Here is a 20,665-nt window from a genome sequence, read left to right as displayed (position 1 = left end):
TTCTTTTAGCGGACAATGTGATAAGATCCCTTTCTTACGGCCACGCCAATCGCTACAAATTCCAGATGAGGCACAAAAACAGCAGGTGCTTCAACGGATATCAAGTGCTCCTTTAAGTGGGCTCTCCTCCACATCAACTTCAACATCACAAATACTCCAGTCCTCAAAGGTGTCACCCAAATCGCACTTGCTTCCTCACAGCTCCCAAATCTCCAGCTGCCCGTCTGAGTATGAGGTAGAACAGATGGTTGAGTCTGCAGAGCTGTTTACTCATACTATAGCCTGGGAATCAGAGGTCGACTCCAGCGCTTCTGTGAATCCAGACGAGGAAATGATCTGCACTGATGCCCAGAATCTTTATGAGTCGGATCCAGGACAAGACGCAGAAGGTTCTGACCATAATGTAGACCCTCATTCCCAAACTGTAACTCCTGTTGGTGGAGACAATGAGGAAGACGATGATAAGACTCAAATACCTGATTGGAGCGACAACTTTAGTTTTTTGTCAGGGCAGGAACAGGTTGGCTCTGAGGACGACGGGTGTGATAACACACAGGGTGATGATGATGAGGTCGGAGATCCCACTTACTGTCAACCCACAGTCAGCCAAGAGATGAGGTCAGCAGAGGAGGTGGAGGAAGATGCTAGTGACGACGAGGTCAGGTTGCGCCTTCCTGGACAGAGACGTAGTACTGGAAGCACGTCAACAACTGCATCCTCAAACACAACTCTGCCTCTCACCACAAGTCGTGGTGGCTCTTCAGGTCGCATGGGTGCTAAGCCTTGCATAGCCTGGGCATTTTTTCAGATCGATAAAGATGACCCAACTCGTGTTATCTGTAACATTTGTCAGCAAAAGCTAAGTAGAGGCCAAAAAATACATAGTTTGAGTACTTCATGCATGAACCGGCACATGGACATGAAGCATAAGTTGCAGTGGGAAGCTCAGTGTGCTACAATGCGGCCTAGCCGGCCGGGCCAACCACCGTCTGCCATATCTTGTGCATCCGCGGCCTCTTCATCCTCTGTGACTGGGGGGACAGCAGTCACACCTGTTTTGGGGCGCAGACCTGCCACCTCTTTACCCGCAACAGCCAGCGTGATTGGCAGGTCATCATTTTCTTTGGAGGTGGTAACACCAGCTGGTGTTGAGCGCTGTCCGACATCGATAGCACCACCTTTGGATCAAGGCAACCTAACATGTCCGCCTGCATCTTCCTCACAGACCGGCAGTTTGCCGGGAACACCCTTATCAACCCCGTCTAAGCACAATAGCCAGCCCTCGGTCCCTCAGATGTGGACAAGTAAAAGACCATTTCCTCCTAGCCATGAGAAAGCTAAGAGGTTGAATTTCACCATCTGCAAGCTCTTGGCTACAGAAATGCTGCCTTTCCGCCTGGTGGACACAGAGGATTTTCGAGACCTTATGTCCGTCGCAGTGCCCCAGTACCAGATGCCCAGTCGGCACTACTTCTCAAAGAAAGGTGTGCCTGCGCTCCACCATCATGTCGCACACAACATCACCGCTTCTTTGAGAAACTCTGTGTGTGACAGGGTGCATTTCACCACAGACACTTGGACGAGTAGGCATGGACAGGGGCGTTACATGTCGCTGACTGGGCACTGGGTAACTATGGTGACAGCAGGACAAGGGGCTGCTGTCCAAGTCTTGCCGTCCCCACGAGTTGTGCGTCAATCCTCTTTATGTCAAAGTTCCTCCACTGCTTCTGCCTCCTCAACCTCCTCTCGGTCTTCCACCTGCACCCAAAGCCTGTCTGGTCATGCCACAAGCTTTCTAACTGCGCAGAAGGGATCCTGCACACCTCCATACTATGCTGGCAGTAGGGCTCAACGTCATCAGGCGGTTTTTACATTGAAATGTCTGGGAAATGTGAGTCACACAGCTGAGGAGTTATGGTCAGCTCTGGAGAACCAATTTCATGAATGGTTGTCTCCACTGGACCTGAAACCAGGGAAGGCCGTGTGCGACAATGCTGCAAACCTGGGTGCGGCCCTTCACCGGGGCAATGTCACACACGTGCCTTGTATGGCTCACGTGTTGAACCTGGTTGTCCAGCAATTTTTAGCCCACTATCCCAGACTAGATGGCCTTCTGCAGAGGGCACGGTCGCTGTGTGCTCACTTCCGCCGTTCGCATCCCGCAGCTCAGCGACTTACATCTCTACAGAAGTCGTTGGGCCTGCCACTTCACCGGCTAAAATGCGATGTGCCTACCCGGTGGAATTCAACTCTGCACATGTTGCAGCGACTGTGGCAGCACCGACAAGCCCTGGTGCAATACGTTCTGACGTATAGCCTGGACCAACGAGATTCAGAGGTGGGGCAAATCACGCTGGAGGAGTGGTCTCAGATCAGGGACCTATGCACCCTTCTGCACAGTTTTGAAATGGCGAAGAAGATGTTTAGTGCTGACGATGCCATTATCAGAATGACTATTCTGGTGATTTACATGCTGGAGCACATGTTAAACAGAATTCGGAGTCAGGTGGTGGCACAAGAGGAGGTGGAGGAAGTAGAGGAGGAGGAGTTGTATGCGGAAGGGCTAACATCTGCAAGGTCCAGAAGGTCGGCAGCACCAAGGCGGCAGGCATGTGAGGGTGGGGGAGATGGTTTTACCAGGGCGCATGGTAGCAGCCAAACTAGTGAGGAAGGTGCAGAAGCCCAGGAAGAAGTGGAGGACGAACTGATGGAAGACTCATCAGATGAGGGAGACCTTGATCACATTTCTGTTGTGCGAGGTTGGGGGGAGAGGACAGAGGAAGGAAGCATGATTGTTACCTCGCCACCAACACAACAGGGACTTGGTGCTCCTGGATGCGCAACACACGAGTGCCTTCTTGCTGCACTACCTGCAACATGACCCTCGAATTGTGAGAATTAGAAATAATCCTGACTACTGGGTTGCCACACTGTTAGATCCCCGGTACAAAAGTAAATTTGCAGAAATTATTCCTGCCATAGAAAGGGATGCACGCATGCAGGAGTATCAGCAGAGACTGTTGCAGAATCTTACATGTGCTTTTCCACAAAATACCAGTGGTGCACGTAGTGAATCTCACAGTTCCAACTTGCCAACCGTGGGACCGTCAAGTGTTCAGCACTCAAACCGTAACAGAACCACAGTATCTGCTGGTAACATCAATTTTGCGGAATCATTTCACCACTTTTTTAGCCCATCCTTTGCAAGGCCACAGGAGACAAGAAGTCTGACACATAGTCAACGCCTAGAGACGATGGTACAGGAGTATCTCCAAGTAAACATTGAAGCCACGACTGTGTCACTGGACCCTTGCTCTTTTTGGGCTTCCAATCTGGATAAATGGCCGGAGCTAGCCACTTACGCCTTGGAGATCTTGTCATGCCCCGCAGCCAGCGTTCTGTCTGAACGTGTGTTCAGCGCTGCTGGTGGTGTGCTGACAGATAAGCGCACGCGGCTCTCCACTGATAATGTAGACAGACTCACGTTCATAAAGATGAACAAATCATGGATCCGAAACGACTTTTCTACCCCTGTGTCATCCTGGGGAGAGTAAAAGCTTGATGATTGGTTAAAATCACCCTACCAAACGTTTTAAGCTTTCAAATTACTAATCATGTTTATCTGTATCTTGACTGGAAAATAATTTGGGCTTTGTAGCAGTGTGCAGCACTGATCCTATTAGGCCATCTATAATAAGCTCCTCCAGATTTAAAATTAAAAATAATTTTTAGCTGCATCTAGCCCGGAAAATAATTTTGGGGCTCCGAGATGCGCAAGACACATAAGTGCCTTCTTGCTGCACTACCTGCAGCATGACCCTCATATTGTCGGAATTCGAAGTAATCATGACTACTGGGTTGCCACACTCTTAGATCCCCCAAACTTTTCGATCAACCTTTTCATTTTAATAAAGACCAAAAAAATGGTCATTTTTGAAATTATAAGCATTAGCATGTTGTTAGAAACTGAAATCAAACAGTTTTCAACTCAAAACTTTATTCTAGGTGATGTTACATTTTCACATAGGACCCCTTGTTCGAAAGGAGCTTCTGAACTCTCTCGTCCATTGAATTTGTCAGGTTTTGGATGGTTTCTGCTTCAATTGTTTTGCATGAGGACAGAATACCCTCCCAGAGCTGTTGCTTAGATGTGAACTGCCTCCCGCCATCATAGACACTCCTTTTAATGATGCTCCAAAGGTTCTGAATGGGGTAGAGGTCAGGGGAGCATGGGGGTCACACCATAAGTTTGTCCCCTTTTATGCCCATATCAGCCAGAGATGCAGATGTTTTATGTGCAGCATGAGATGGTGCATTATCATGCAGAAAAATGATCTTGCTGTGAAATACACGGTTCTTCTTCTTGAACCATGGCAGGAAGTGCTGTTTGAGAAAATCCACATACATTATGGAGTTCATCTTTAGCGCCTTCAGGGATCCTAAAGGGGCCGACAATCTCTCTCCCCATGATTCCAGCCCAAAACATTACTCCACCTCCTCCTTGTTGGCGCTGTAGCCGTGTTTGCGTGGGGTGTCCATCAACCAGCCATCCTCCACTCCATCCATCTGGACCATCGAGCGCTGCACGGCACTCATCCGTGAACAAAACAGTTTTGAAATCAGTCTTCATGTAATGTTTGGCCCACTGGAGCCGTTTCTGCTTGTGTGAAGTGGATAGAGGAGGTCGACAGGATGGCGTATGCACAGCTGCAAACCTCTGAAGGACCCTGCATCTTGTTGTTCGGGGGACGTTGGAGGCACAAGCAGCTTCAAAAACTTGTCTGCTGCTATGACAAGGCTTTTTTGCCGCTGCTCTTTCAACCTGACGTAATTGCCTGTAGGAAAGAGTCCTCAATTTGCCCTTATCAGCACGCACACGTGTGTACTGTGAATCAGCTACATACTTCTTGATTGCCAAGACACTTCATCCTGATCATCGCACAATGTTGATTGTAGTCATGCCTTGACCTAAACACTCCACAATTTGTTGCTTCTCAGCAACCGACACATCCTTTTTCTTTCCCATTTTGGCAGAAAATGTAGGCTGCTTAATAATGTGAGAGAGCCTTCTTAAGTAGTCTTGCCTTTCATTGGACACACCTGCCAAACTAATTAGCACAGGTGTCTGCAATTGCTTACAGTGATATAAAGAGCCCTGACACACATCACCATCAATGAGTTTAACTGACAAACAAATTCTTCCCTTATCACTCCTAAACACTTTTTGCATAATAATTTGGAACGCGGTGTACATGTGCTTTTCCACAAAACACCAGCGGTTCACGTAGTGAATCTTACAGTTCTAACTTGCCAACCGTGGTCTGTATGGAATTGTTCAATAAAGGGCCCAAAATTAAGATAACATAGATGGGAGAGGTCTCTATGAATAGGAATTCCTAAGTATTTGATACCCTGTGAGGGCCAGGCAAAGGGAAAGTTGGACTGGATGGAATCCTATATGGATTTGGGGAGGGAGACATCGAGGGCCTCAGACTTCGCTGCATTGATTTTAAAATTTTACCATGTAACAAAGTGATCTATTTCAGCCATAACAGCATGGATGGATATATATGATTGAGTGATATATACTAGGACATCATCAGCAAATAGAGAGCACTTGTACTCGGTGCCTCCCACCTCAATCCACCTAATATTGGGGTTATGGCGAATTGATGAGAGCAGGTGCTCCGTCACTAGGATGTATAAGAGAGGGGACAGAGGACATCCCTGCCTTGTCCCATTGGTGATTGTGAAAGGTGATGAAAATGTTCTGACGCACCCCCTGGGCCTTGGGACACCCGGAGCCGGACCCTTTTTGGTGGATGCTGGTGGTTGTAGTCTTCGTGGCGGCGACCCGGTTCCGTGGCTCAGGGCGGTCAAACCAGTGGCGGAACTATTTATGTGGTTTTGATGTTTAAATGTCCGACTACGCCACCCGTGGATTGCGGTCAGAGTGAACCGCCGCTACAGGGCAGACCGCTGAGGCTGGTGTTGTGGGTGCAGCAGAGCGTAGCATAACTCCCCACGGGAGGAGTATAGCCTCACGGCAGTGTATGCGGAGGATGGGGGTGATGGTGCAGGGCAGCAGCAGTAACGACACGGAGTCAGTGATGCAGTCCAGGGCCTTTACTCACAGTTCTTATTATCCAGACCACGTCTGCAGGTAACGGCTGCCCACGTCGTACTGTGCTCACCAGGTGAGGGGCTCAGACAACTCCCAGATAACTTTGGAGCACTTCACAGGACCCCCTTTGTGTGTCCTTTGTCTGGCCTTTCTTACCAACACTTCTGTCCGGCTGCCTCGGGCCTCCTCTTGGTAAACTTGGCGCCAGTTTCCCTGACCCTATGTGGTGCCTTCCTAGCGGGTGTAGCGAGGGGCTGCGCCACATAAAATGTTAGAGCCTCCGATTTCTAGCTGAGGGTCGTTTCCTGCCTCCACTAGTTCGGGGACCGGTCTCCCCCTTTGGCCTGACCCCTCCACGCAGGTGGATTCGGGCATGCGGTGGCGACTCGCCCGTCCGCACCCCTGGGATCCCTTCATTCCTCGTTCCTGGAGCCTTCTCCGCTCCTCTTCCTTCCTTCTCCCTCTTCCAGGCCTGGGCCTGTGTTACTAGGCCCGCCTCCGGAGCAGAGCTCATGCAGAGCCCCTGCTCCCTGCCACTTCTGCTCAGACTTCTCTGCACTGAACTAAGATGGTGCCCACCTTTTATACTCCCTTCTCAATGCACCCAGGAACTGCTTCCTCCCTGCTCCTGCACTACAGGGTTCCCCTTCCTCAGTGTTCCCTCCCCCCACTCCAGCCAGGGACAGGGACTGTCGTGCCCATCTCAGGGGCATATTGGTCGCCCTGCCCCACGGCAATGTGGTGTAATGCATGCAGGTGTCGGGTCCTGATCCACACTCCATCCTTACCTGAGAGTGAGATATCACACCTCTGGGTGAGGTGCAATACGTCTGTAGCAACCAAGCCCTCAGGGTGCTACAGTTCCATTTATCTTCAGCCTAGGTGACGTATTGCGATACAGGGCCGTGATTTTGGCTATAAAAGGGTCCCCTAGACCCCTACCCCAAGCTTTTTAAGAGAATCATATATGGCGTGCCAGGAGACTCTATGGAATGCTTTCTCAGCATCCAACGAGAGTATCTAATTACAAATTTTTAACTGCATCTAGCCCAGGAAATACTTTGTGCCTAGTAGCAGTGTCTGCTAGTCAGCGGATTATCCCGGCTGTTAAGCAAGCTACACCACTTGTAGTTTAGACACTTAATTTTTTCAAAGGAAATGATTCGGGACCATGGGATACTTAGTGAAGAGCATCAGGAGGCACCCCAAGGCATAGGGGCTGGGACTGGCAGTAGGATGCCTTGCGGTGGACAGCCGAGCTCGATCCTTATAAAAGCTTTTTAACTGCAGCAGCTTTAGTGGACGCTACTGGAGCTGGAATTACGCGGCTGCTGGCATGAGACTTGCCCTCCAATAGATCCTTGTAAATGGATCATTTGTAGTGAGCGTGTCCGCCATTTAAAATGGGCAAGGCACGTGGCAAGGGACGGGGAACTGGACGTGATGGTGATGGTGCATGCAGATGCCAAGGCCAAGGCCGTGGGCAAGCTGAAATTGTGCCACAAACACACCCACATCTTCTCACCTGACCTTCCTGTCCCAATTCCTAGGGGACCACAGCACACCACTATTGAACCCAGAGCAGTGTCAAAAGGATGTTGGTTGGATAGCAGATAATGCTTCCAGTCACTTAGCCACCACCAACACCACCCTGTCTTCCACACGATCAAGTCTCAGTAGCCGTGAGTCTTGACCGCATATTCCTCAACCTGATTCTCCTTCCTCTCATCATGCCGAGTGCCTGGAGACCACTGATCCCACATTTGGACACTCTGAAGAGCTGTTCACTTCTCCATTTATAAATTCGGGCCTCTCGTCCGGTTAACTTGAAGCGAGGCAAGAGGAGATCGCATGTAGCTATGCCCAAATATTTGAGCAGCCACGGTCACACAAAGGCGATGGTGGGAATGTGTCACAAGAGGTGGACGAGGATGAGACACAATTGCCAGAAAGTCGTGAGGAGGACCAGAGTGTGAAAGTGGAAGACAAGGTGGTGGATGATATAGTAACTGACCAAACCTGGCAGAAGGACATGCAGAGCAAGGAGAGCAGTAATCAGGGGGAGGGAGGCAGAGCACCCCAATAGGCAGGAAGAAGCAGTGTAATGGCCGCAGACTTAAGACAGGCAACCATTCCCCGTAACACCAACACGAAGGAAGTTGCCTGTACAACTGTTAGGTCTTCCCAAGTCTGGTTGTTTTTTAAAGACTCTGCTGATAACCCCAAATAGGCCATTTGCACCACCTGCCAGGCCAGTATCAGCAGAGGTGGCAAAACAATCGGCCTAACCACCACCAGCATGATCAGGCAGATGGTAGCAAAGCACCCGACTTTGTGGGCTGAACCTCAGGGTCCAGGATCAGTGTCTGCGGGTGGCACCATTGCTTCTTCCGCTGTTGTGCATTCAAGCCAATCCCCTGTCAATGGTGCATGTAAAGATGTCTCCTGCCCTGCACCTGTCATTGCTCACTCAAGTAGCAGAATCAGGAAGCATGTCCACATCCTTTTCCCAGCGCAGCATTCAGTTTTCCATACCACATTACTTACAACGGAAGCACTAATACGCAGCCAACGCCCCACAGGCCATACTACTAAATTCTCACATTTCACCACTGCTTACGCTCAAAATGTCCATTGGTCCTTGGTCCCCAGCCACCACTATTTCTCCCAGTGTGCTGTCCTCGCATTACACAAGCACGTGTCCCAAAACATTAGCCGTGCCCTCAACAACACAGTTACCGGGAAAGTGCACCTAACCACGGACACGTGGACAAGTGCATGTGGGCAGAGACATAACATCTCGCTAACGGCACACTTGGTTAACATAGTGGAAGCCGGGACCCAGTCAGACCTTGGGACAGAACAAGTCCTCCCGACACCAAAGATTGCGAGCCCTAGGTCAATCAGGGTTGCCCCCACGGTCTACAGCTCCTGCACTTCATCCTCCTCAGCCTCCACCTCCTCTTCAGCCTCCATCTCCGAAATGACCACATCAGTCACAAGCTGGAAGCACTGCAGCACTGCCTCGGCCAAGTGGCAACAGGCTGTGCTGAAGCTAATATGCTTAGGTGACAAACCACACAATGCTGAAGAGTTGTGGACAGCTCTGAAAGAGCAGGCAGATCTGTGGCTCACACCGCTGAACCTACAGACAGGCATGGTCATGTGTGACAATGGCCGGAACCTGGTGGAGGCTCTGAGGTGAGGCAAGCTCACACACGTACTATGCCTGGTCAATGTGCTTAACCTCGTGGTTCAGAAGTTTCTCAAATCCTACCCATAGCTGCCGGATCTGCTTGTTAAAGTACTCCGCTTGTGTCCCCATTTTAGGAAGTAACCTACAGCTTCCGCTGCCCTTGCCGTGTTTCAGCAGCGTTTGCAGCTTTCAGCTCACAGACTGGTGTGTGATGTTCCCAAGCGTTGGAACTCTACACTGCAGATGTTGGGAAGGATTTGTGAGCAGAAGACGGCAGTTGTTGAGTACCAGAATCAACAAGGCTGTCGGTATTCCGTTCAGACAACACACATAAGACCTCAGGAGTGGACATGGTTGTCAGACAAATGTACCATCCTCTAAAACTTTGAGGACTCCACCAAGATGGTGAGCGGCGATGACGCCATAATTCGTCACCATCCCGCTTCTCTGTCTTCTGAAATGCTCTCTGCTCACAATCAAAGAGAATGTATTGCAGGCGAAGCATGATGAGATGGAGCAAGGAACCATACAGGGTGATTATACACAGCTCAGCCTTATCTCACCCAAACGTGGATTGGGGGACAATGAGGAAGAGGAGGAGGAGGAGGAAGAACAGGAGCTAGTTTCAAGCCTCATAGGTGGTACTACCTGCTCAGCTGTCATATCGTATGTTCAGTGTGGATGGCCAGAGGACAGAGAGGAGGAAGAGGAGGAGTAGGAGGAGGAGGAGGGCATGGTCAGTCATCCTCTTGGTGAGGACACAGAAGTCTTGCCTGTTAGTAGTCTGGCATGCATGGCTGAGTTTATGTTACGTTGCCTTTCCCATGACTCTCGCATTCTCAAAATTTTGGGTGACAGTCATTACTGGGTGGGGACACTTCTAGACTCACGCTGCAAGGATAACTTTATATCTCTTATTCCTGAGGTGGACAGGTCTACAAAAATGGGTCTGTACCAGAAGGCCCTTGCTGCGGAACTATTTAAAAAATTCCCATCTGAAAACGCTGGAGGCAGAGGGCACACTTCGTTGGACAACCAAGGAGTACAGGCAAGAGAGACACAACTTCAATCCAGCAGAGGCAGGGGAACACTGTCAAAGTTCTGGGAGAATTTTCTCAGCCCCTCCCATCGCACAAGCCCTGAGGAGCAGGGTACTCTCACAAGGAGTGCAAAGTTTGGGAAGATGCTGAGAGAGTACCTTGCCGACAGTACCAACATCCTCCGTGATTCCTCTGTGCCTTATAATTATTGGGTATCCAAGCTGGATACATGGAATGTACTGGCTCTCTATGCCTTGGAGGTCCTGCCCTCCCTGCTGCCAGCATTTTATCAGAGCGGGTCTTTAGTGCCGCTGGTGGAATTATCAGAGATAGGTGCTGGGAAAAAAAGTTGTTTCTGCGCTCTCTGGAGTCACTACAAACCATTAGTATGGATAAAAATGTATGTTTATTGTCTACGCGTTTCAGAGTCCACCGACTCCTTCCTCAGGACAACCATACATAAACTAGGTGAGCAGTTTTTAATACTTTTATGTAACATTTATTTATTGGATATGACCCTATTGCGTTCTTGAATTTAGCTGGTGGAATTATAGCTGAAAATGCTGACAGACTGACTCTTATAAAAAGGAACAAGGGCTGGATTGGGCCAGACTTCTCAACACCACCAAATGATAGCAGCGTAACAAACACAAATCAAGTGTCTTTTCTTGAGAGGTGTATTCCCATGCACCTTTTCACACCCAGACATGGGTATATGCTTCCTGATTTTGGCTATTTGCTCTGGTCCTCCTTCTCCTCATCCTCCACCACCATATCACCAGGGTGACCGTGGTCCATGATGAAACACCCACATAATCTTGGAAAGGGTGTTTATGATGCCCGTAAAAAAATTTTTATACAGTATGTTCATGTACCCCCGCAGGGGTAAATGTTTGTCAGCCCATACGCTTAGTGCAAGGGTATTACAAGTATAGGAGGCCCGCTCCTCTCTAATGGGAAATTTTTTTTATGAGGCCCTTCCCCACGTCTCTTTCAAGGGGCTTTGGAGTGCCTCCAAATTTTTGGCAAACCTTGCATTCACTGCATAGGCAAACACAATGGGAGACCTACTTCCTAATAATGGCAACAGTGTTTTCAGGAGGCCCTCCTCTAAGTCTCTTCAAAGGGGTATTGGGGTGCATCCAAATTTTCAAAGTGGTATTGGGGTGCGTCCAAATTTTGGGCTGCCCTGCCACTCACTGCATACGCAATAGCAGTATAGGAGACACACTCTTTAGTAATGTGAACAATAAAACATAGCCGGCTGATGGGTCTCTAAGAATAGTAAAGGCCACCTGATGGCCCTTTAAAAATAGGCTTTGTGACTTTCAGAGTCCCTCCTTCATAAATGAAACACGATGTGTCTGATGATATTTCACACACCACATGGGCAGGTAAAGTTGAAAAATGTTAAAATGACATTTCCTTGTGAATGCATTTATCACGGTTGAAAGCAATGCAAAAGTGCAAAAACGCATCTAAAACTCTACATGTGAACATAGTCTAAGTTGAGGAGGAGCATTTTTGTTTTGGTTATTTATTTTGCTTTATATACAAGTCATTACCCACCGGGGGGGAGCCGCCTGAAAAATGCTTGAGTTTCCCATAGACTTGCATTGCGCTCGTTGCTCGGGTCGAGCACCCGAGTATTCCAATGTGCTCGACCCGAGCATCGAGCACCCGAGCATTTTAGTGCTCGCTCATCACTAATCATCACCAACAAAGGCTTTTTTATGAAGTATTAAATAAATTTGAGTAAGCTTATAAAATACATTTATCCTGTGTCATTTCTCATTATTACACAAAGAATTCAAAACCATAGATGTTCATAAATTGCCTGTGTGGATTGGATGCGTTGTTACTGACCTCCGATGAGAATTTTATGTCAATAACACCTTTAGAAATATATTTACTTAGAAAGTTTGTGTCATGTTCAATACTTATTTCATTGGCTGTTTGTTCCCAAAAGAGTATGTTTTGCATCAGCAGTGCAGTCTAAGGGTTCGCCGACATCTGCGTTTAAATACGGCGACAGCAATATGAGAAAAAAATTGCACTGCATTCTGACCAATGTTATTAATAGAGATGAGCGGTGTTCGACTAGAACTGTTCGCCAATCTCAAATTCGAGCTGTTTTGGGCGGTGTTCGAGTTGTTCGACGAACCCGAACGATTTGCAAAAAATTCGGCTGTTCGAGGTTATGTTCGATAACTGTTCGTGCACCAAAAGCGTGTCCTGCATGTCTGGCGCTATTTAGAGCACCAATCATGCAGGGATTGTCTGCCACTCACTGTAATGCCACAGCCATGGTGGTTGTGGCATTAGAGTGATTGCCCAAATCGATGGGAACTGTGCTCACAGTGAAACATGAAAAGCCGGCAATTCAGCAGCGGCATACACCGGTACCCGACAATTTAGAACCGAAAGAATAGAGCATCACACATAGATTAGATAGAAACATGTCAGTCACATATATAAGAAGTACAGTGACAGTGTTGATTACTGTACTTGTCATTTAGTGTAAAGGATTTATAAAAAAAAATATTAGTGTTTTCATGCACCGACTCTTTAAAAAAGCCGGCCGGCAATTCAGCAGCGGTACCCGACAATTTAGAATAGAAGGAATAGAGAATCACACATAGATTAGATAGATGGAAACATGTCAGTCACATATATATGAAGTACAGTGACAGTGTTGATTACTGTACTTGTCATTTAGTGTTAAAATAAAGGATTTATTTAAAAAAAAAATTGGCATGGGATCCCCCATAATTTTAGTCTCTAGCGGAGGTTAAGCTGACGGCTGGGGCAGATGTTTGAAGCCTGGGAAGGGGTAATACCCGCGGAGCTTCCCAGGCTACTAATATCAGCCCCCAGCTGAATGCCTAGCCTTTACTAGCTATTAAAATGGGGGACCCCCCAAAAAATTGACGTGGGATCCCCCCTATTTTAATAGCTAGCAAAGGCTAGGCAGACAGCTGGGGGCTGATATTAATAGCCCAGGAAGGGTGCCATGAATATTTGCCCCCTCCCAGGCTAGAAACACCAGCCGTCAGCCGCCCCAGAAATGGCACATCCATAGGATGTGCCAATTCTGGCACTTAGCCTCGCTCTTCCCACTGCCCTGTAGCGGTGGCAGTGGGGTAATAGGGCTGGGGTTGATGTCAGCTTATAATGCCAGCTGACATCAAGCCAAGGTTAGTAATGGAGAGGCGTCTATAAGACACCCCCATTACTAACCCCATAGTCAAAGTTAAAAAAAAACACAAACACCCAGAATAAAGTCCTTTAATGAAATAAAGACAATTCTTTATTGTTCTAAATTAAACCATACTTACAATCACGCCCATTCCAGCTGAAGCCAACGATCCCCTGCAATAAAAGAAAAATAATAAAGCAACATAATCCTTACCTTCCCATGGTTCCCACGACAGCTTCAGCTCTGCTACATCGAGATGACAGGCTGGACCGCAGCAGAAAGCTGCCATCCAGCCTGTCATCCCGCAGACACTGAGAAGCGCAGGCTTGCTTGCGCTGCTCAGCGTCTCTCTGTGACGACATCCAGATGAGCCGAGTTCATGTCCAATGAACTCGGCTCACCTCATGCACGTCACTGACAGCGTGGGAAAATTCTCACGCTGAAGCGGTGAGTGCAGGAGAATTCTCCCACGCTGTCAGTGACGTGCATAAGTTGAGCTCATGTCCAATGAACTCAGCTCACCTCCTGCACGTCACTGACAGCGTGGGAGAATTCTCCTGCACTCAGCGCTTCAGTGTGAGAATTCTCCCACGCTGAAGCGCTGAGTGCAGGAGAATTTTCCCACGCTGTCAGTGACGTGCATGAGGTGAGCCGAGTTCATTGGACATTAACTCGGTTCATCTGGATGCCCTCACAGAGAGACACTGTGGAGCGCAAGCAAGCCTGCGCTTCTCAGTGTCTGCGGGATGACAGGCTGGATGGCAGCGTTCTGCTGCGGTCCAGCCTGTCATCTCGATGTAGCAGAGCTGAAGCTGTCATGGGAACCATGGAAAGGTAAGGATGATGTTGCTTTATTATTTTTCTTTTATTTCAGGAGATCGTTGCCTTCAGCTGGAATGGGCGTGATGGTAAGTATGGTTTAATTTAGAACAATAAAGAATTGTGTGTTTATTTCAATTAAAGGACTTTATTCTGGGTGTTGTGTTTTTTTTAAATACTTTACTAGAAATTCATGGTGGTCATGTCTAATATTGGCGTGACCCCATGAATTTTGGGCTTAGGGCCAGCTGATAATGCCAAGCTGGCCCTAACCCCTTTATTACCCAGTGAGCCACCGCATCAGGGCCCTGGATGAGTTGGGTACAGCGCTAGAAGATGGCGCTTCTATGAACGCGCCATTTTCCGGGGTGGCTGCGGACTGCAATTTGCAGCGGCGGTGGCCCAGAAAGCTTGGGCCTCCCTGCGCTGCGGATTCCAGCCCCCAGCTGCCTAGTTGTACCTGGCTGGACACAAAAACAGGGCGAAGCCCCACGTCAATTTTCTTTAAATTATTTCATGAAAGAATTAAGAAAAAAAGGGCTTCCCTATATTGTTGTGTCCGGCCAGGTACAAATAGGCAGCTGGTGGTTGGGGGCAGCCCGTTCCTGCCTGCTGCACCTGACTGGACACAAATATAGTGCGAAGCCCCACGTCAATTTTTTTTTTAATTATTTCATGAATTTCCTGAAATAATTTAAAAAAATTGAAGTGGGGCTTCGCACTATATTTGTGTCCAGCCAGGTACAGCAGGCAGGAACGGGCTGCCCCCAACCACCAGCTGACTATTTATACCTGGCCGGACACAACCATATAGGGAAGGCCTTTTTTTCTTAATTATTTCATGAATTTCATGAAATAATTAAAAAAAATTGAAGTGGGGCTTCGCACTATATTTGTGTCCAGCCAGGTACAGCAGGCAGGAACGGGCTGCCCCCAACCACCAGCTGCCTATTTGTACCTGGCCGGACACAACAAGATAGGGAAGGCCTTTTTTTCTTAATTATTTCATGAATTTCATGAAATAATTAAAAAAAATTGAAGTGGGGCTTCGCACTATATTTGTGTCCAGCCAGGTACAGCAGGCAGGAACGGGCTGCCCCCAACCACCAGCTGACTATTTGTACCTGGCCGGACACAACAATATAGGGAAGGCCTTTTTTTCTTAATTATTTCATGAATTTCATGAAATAATTAAAAAAAAATACGTGGGGCTTCGCCCTATTTTTGTGTCCAGCCAGGTACAACTAGGCAGCTGGGGGCTGGAATCTGCAGCGCAGGGAGGCCCAAGCTTTCTGGGCCCCCCCCCCCCCCGCTGCAAATTGCAGTCCGCAGCCACCCCGGAAAATGGCGCGTTCATAGAAGGGCCATCTTCTGGCGCAGTACCCAACTCATCCAGGGCCCTGGTGCGGTGGCTCACTGGGTAATAAAGGGGTTAGGGCCAGCTTGGTATTATCAGCTGGCCCCAAGCCCAAAATTCATGGGGTCACGCCAGTATTAGACATGACCGCCATGAATTTCTAGTAAAGTATTTAAAAAAAACACAACACCCAGAATAAAGTCCTTTAATTGAAATAAAGACACAATTCTTTATTGTTCTAAATTAAACCATACTTACCATCACACCCATTCCAGCTGAAGCCAACGATCTCCTGCAATAAAAGAAAAATAATAAACCAACCTCATCCTTACCTTTCCATGGTTCCCACGACAGCTTCAGCTCTGCTACATCGAGATGACTGGCTGGACCGCAGCAGAAAGCTGCCATCCAGCCTGTCATCCCGCAGACACTGAGAAGCGCAGGCATGCTTGCGCTCCTCACTGTCTCGCTGTGACGGCATCCAGATGAGCCGAGGTCATGTCCAATGAACTCGGCTCACCTCATGCACGTCACTGACAGCGTGGGAAAATTCTCACGCTGAAGTGCTGAGTGCAGGAGAATTCTCCCACGCTGTCAGTGACGTGCATGAGGTGAGCTCATGTCCAATGAACTCAGCTCACCTCATGCACCTCACTGACAGCGTGGGAAAATTCTCCTGCACTCAGCGCTTCAGCGTGAGAATTTTCCAACGCGGTCAGTGACGTGCATGAGGTGAGCCAGGTTCATTGGACATGACCTCGGCTCATCTGGATGCCGTCACAGCGAGACAGTGAGGAGCGCAAGCATGCCTGCGCTTCTCAGTGTCCGCGGGATAACAGGCTGGATGGCAGCGTTCTGCTGCGGTCCAGCCAGTCATCTCGATGTAGCAGAGCTGGAGCTGTCCTGGGAACCATGGAAAGGTAAGGATGATGTTGGTTTATTATTTTATTTTTATTACAGGAGATCGTTGGCTTCAGCTGGAATGGGCGTGATGGTAAGTATGGTTTAATTTAGAACAATAAAGAATTGTGTGTTTATTTCAATTAAAGGACTTTATTCTGGGTGTTTGTGTTTTTTTTAACTTTGACTATGGGGTTAGTAATGGAGGTGTCTTATAGACGCCTCTCCATTACTAACCTGGGCTTGATGTCAGCTGGCATTATAAGCTGACATCAACCCCAGCCCTATTACCCCACTGCCACCGCTACAGGGCAATGGGAAGAGCGAGGCTAAGTGCCAGAATTGGCGCATCCTATGGATGCGCCATTTCTGGGGCGGCTGACGGCTGGTGTTTCTAGCCTGGGAGGGGGCCAATATTCATGGCACCCTTCCTGAGCTATTAATATCAGCCCCCAGCTGTCTGCCTAGCCTTTGCTAGCTATTAAAATAGGGGGGACCCCACGTCATTTTTTTGGGGGGTCCCCCTTTTTAATAGCTAGTAAAGGCTAAGTATTCAGCTGGGGGCTGATATTAGTAGCCTGGTAAGCTCCGTGGGTATTACCCCCTTCCGAGGCTTCAAACATCTGCCCCAGCCGTCTGCTTAACCTCCGCTAGAGCCTAAAATTATGGGGGATCCCACGCCAATTTTTATTTTAATAAATCCTTTATTTTAACACTAAATGACAAGTACAGTAACCAACACTGTCACTGTACTTATTATAAATGTGACTGACATGTTTCTATCTATCTAATCTATGTGTGATGCTCTATCTTTCTGTTCTAAATTGTCGGGTACCGCTGCTGAATTGCCGGCCAGCTTTTTTAAAGAGACAGTGCATGAAAACACTATTATTTTTTTAAATAAATCCTTTACACTAAATGACAAGTACAGTAAGCAACACTGTCACTGTACTTCATATATATGTGACTGACATGTTTCTATCTATCTAATCTATGTGTGAAGCTCTATTCTTTCTGTTCTAAATTGTCGGGTACAGATGCTGAATTGCCGGCCGGCTTTTTTAAAGAGACGGTGCATGAAAACACTAATATTTTTTTTAATAAATCCTTTACACTAAATGACAAGTGCAGTAACCAACACTGTCACTGTGCTTCTTATATGTGTGACTGACATGTTTCTATCTATCTAATCTATGTGTGATGCTCTATTCCTTCTTGTCTAAATTGTCGGGTACCGGTGTATGCCGCTGCTGAATTTGCCGGCCGGCTTTTTTAAAGAGAGTGTCTTCTGAGCAGTTTGTCAGCTTTTGGACACCTTTGCAGGTGTTTTCTATGTGTTTTTGTTTGCCTGCCATTGGTTTTAACGGTGTTCGACGGTGTTCTGAGGTGTTCGACGAACAGTTCCTCGAACATCCCGGTGTTCGACGAACCGAACCGAACCCGAACACTACGGGGGTGGCTCAACACTAGTTATTAATGAAGTCAGTGAACATCTGTGATTTTTTTTTCTCAGCTTTGGCTGAGAAAAAAAGAAATAACGGAGCATGCAGCAATTGCGAGAATTGGAACGCACTTGGCAATGCAAGTCAATAAGTGAGAGGAAAAAAGTAAAAGTTTGGGCATGCCTGGTAAAAATTACTGTTATTGTTAACAGTTAAGCAAGTTGAAGAAATGATCCATAGGGTGGGCCATTTATATAGATACACCTAAATTAAATGGGAATGGTTGGTCCTATCAAGTTCCTGTTTGTGGCACATTATTATATGGGAAGGGGAAAACTTTTCCAGATGGGTGGTGACTAATGTTGAGCGAGCACTAAAATGCTCGGGTGCTCGAAGCTCGGGCCGAGCTCACCGTGATCCTCGGGTGCTCGACCCGAGCAACTAGCCCAATGTTAGTCTAAGGGAGACCCGAGCATTTTTGCGCCGGCAACCCCGGCAGTCTGTAGAAAGCCTAACAAGTGCCCAAAATGATAGTTACAGTGCTCAAATGACATGGGGACAGCATGGGGATCGCCCCAGGAAGCATTTCTGACCCCCAGGTCACTGCTGACAACAACGTGGTCAGAGGTATTAAGCCACTTTTACGGGCTCACAATAAAACGTTCAAAAACGAAACTGAAACTTTTTTCCTGTGAAATATGTTAAGGAACTTCCTTTCCAGGGTAAAGACTTGTGTATAAGGTAAAATAAATAACAAAAAACAAAAATACTCCTCCACACCTTGGGATATGTTCACAAGTAGCATTTTTCATGCGTTTTTGCACTTTTGTATTGCTTTCAACCGTGACAAATGCATTCACCGGGAAATATCATTTTAACATTTTACTATCTTATCTGGCCATGTGCTGTGTGACACATGCATACAGTGCTGAAAAGACATGGGAACAGCATGGGAAAGACCCCTGGAAGCATTTATGACACCCAGGTCACTGCCTAAAAGTGTGCCCATCAGAAGTGATCCTTTAAGCAACAGAAGATGCAGACTTGCAACTATCCCCGTGCAAGTCCTTGTCCCAGGGCCGTGTTCAATTGTACCTCCCCCTTTCCTTGCAATGCAAGCACAAGTATGCAGCCTGCCACCCACCCACCCCAAGGCTGCAATTCCATACTGCCAGCTTGCTTGCACCTGAAATGGGGCTTTTCAGTTTTGAGGAGGCCGAAGCTGGCCACTACCTCATGGCTGCTTTGGCAGTGAGGTATCCATACTCAGTCCCCAGCTGCCCGGCGGCCGGGTGTCCACGCTCGATCCCCAGCCACCAGGGGGCGGCCGGGTGTCCATACTCAGTCCTCAGCCGCTCCGCGGCCGGGTGTCCACACACGGTCCCCAGTTGCCTGTGGGCGGCCGGGTGTTCATTAACGGTCCCCAGCCGCCCCTATTTCTCCTAGAAACTTCCCCCACACTTTTCTTAGCCTGGCCTGCTTTAGGGAAGCACTGGACGAGCCCACAAGAGAACCAGACTCCTCCGGTGGGCCCTGGTTTCTCCATCAGGGAAGTTGAGAGTGCCAAGATGAGGAGCATGATGATGATGATGAAAGTTAGAGTCTTCTTTGTTTTCTTGGAATGCAAGCGTATGTATGTAGTAGCGGCTAGGCCTGAGGTGGTTAGCGTTTTGGCACAAATCCTACCTCCTCCGAAGATTGCTGGATGTTTTCCTGCTACTATCCCAGTTCTATGACTCCCGTTAAAGCAAAGCTTCAAGTGAGGAATGATGGATGAGGTGGTGGCAAAGGAGAAAGAGCAGGAGGAACAGGGACCATTCACATCAATATCAGGCCAGTCAACCACACATGTCTTGGAGGATATGTTTCTGTACCAAAAGGAGCAGTTTGGCTACACCGTTTTAGGGCATACAGTGAGTGCAATGCCTAACAAAAATTTTGAGGCAATCCAATGCCCCTTGGAAGTGACATGGAGATCAGAGGGCCTTAACTAAACCATTTTTTCCATTTATAGCAACTGGGTCTCCTGTGCACTGTTGGCCTAAGCAGTGAATGGGAGGCTTTCCAAAAATTATGAGGAAATGCAATGCCCCTTGAAACAGACGTGGATTACAGCATACTAAAAACCTTCTACCCATTATTGGGGAGTGGGTCTCCCTTAGTGTTTGCCTATGCATTGAAAAGCAAAAGCTAACTAAAATTAGGAGGAAATGCAATGCCCCTTGGAAAAGTGGTGGAGGTCGCAGTAGCTTAACAAGACTGTTCAAATGCCCCTTGAAAGATTGGTGGAGGTCGCAGTAGCTTAACAAGACGGTTTTAATGCCCCTTGGAAGAGACGTGGAGGTTGCAGTAGCTTAACAAGATGGTTTTAATGCCCCTTGGAAGAGACGTGGAGGTTGCAGTAGCTTAACAAGACGGTTTTAATGCCCCTTGAAAGAGAGGTGGAGTTTGCAGTAGCTTAACAAGACGGTTTTAATGCCCCTAGGAATTATGGTGGAGGTCGCAGTGAAATAAAAAGACTATCAATGCCCCTGGAAAAAGTGGTGGAGGTCGCAGAAGCTTAACAAGATGGTTTTAATGCCCCTTGG

General features: G+C 48.0%; 1 protein-coding gene across 5 annotated transcripts in view; it reads right to left on the bottom strand.

The window, feature by feature from the left end:
- The window catches only part of NAALADL2 (N-acetylated alpha-linked acidic dipeptidase like 2), a 1,725,756-nt gene that overhangs the window by 1,510,361 nt on the left and 194,730 nt on the right, over positions 1-20,665 (bottom strand). The gene's annotated exons all lie outside the window — the stretch shown is intronic.

The sequence above is a fragment of the Phyllobates terribilis genome, unplaced genomic scaffold, assembly GCF_046119375.1.
Source record: "Phyllobates terribilis strain yellow unplaced genomic scaffold, ASM4611937v1 Scaffold_3__8_contigs__length_932513732, whole genome shotgun sequence".
NCBI lineage: Eukaryota > Metazoa > Chordata > Amphibia > Anura > Dendrobatidae > Phyllobates > Phyllobates terribilis.
This window is presented reverse-complemented; position numbering and strand designations above follow the sequence as displayed.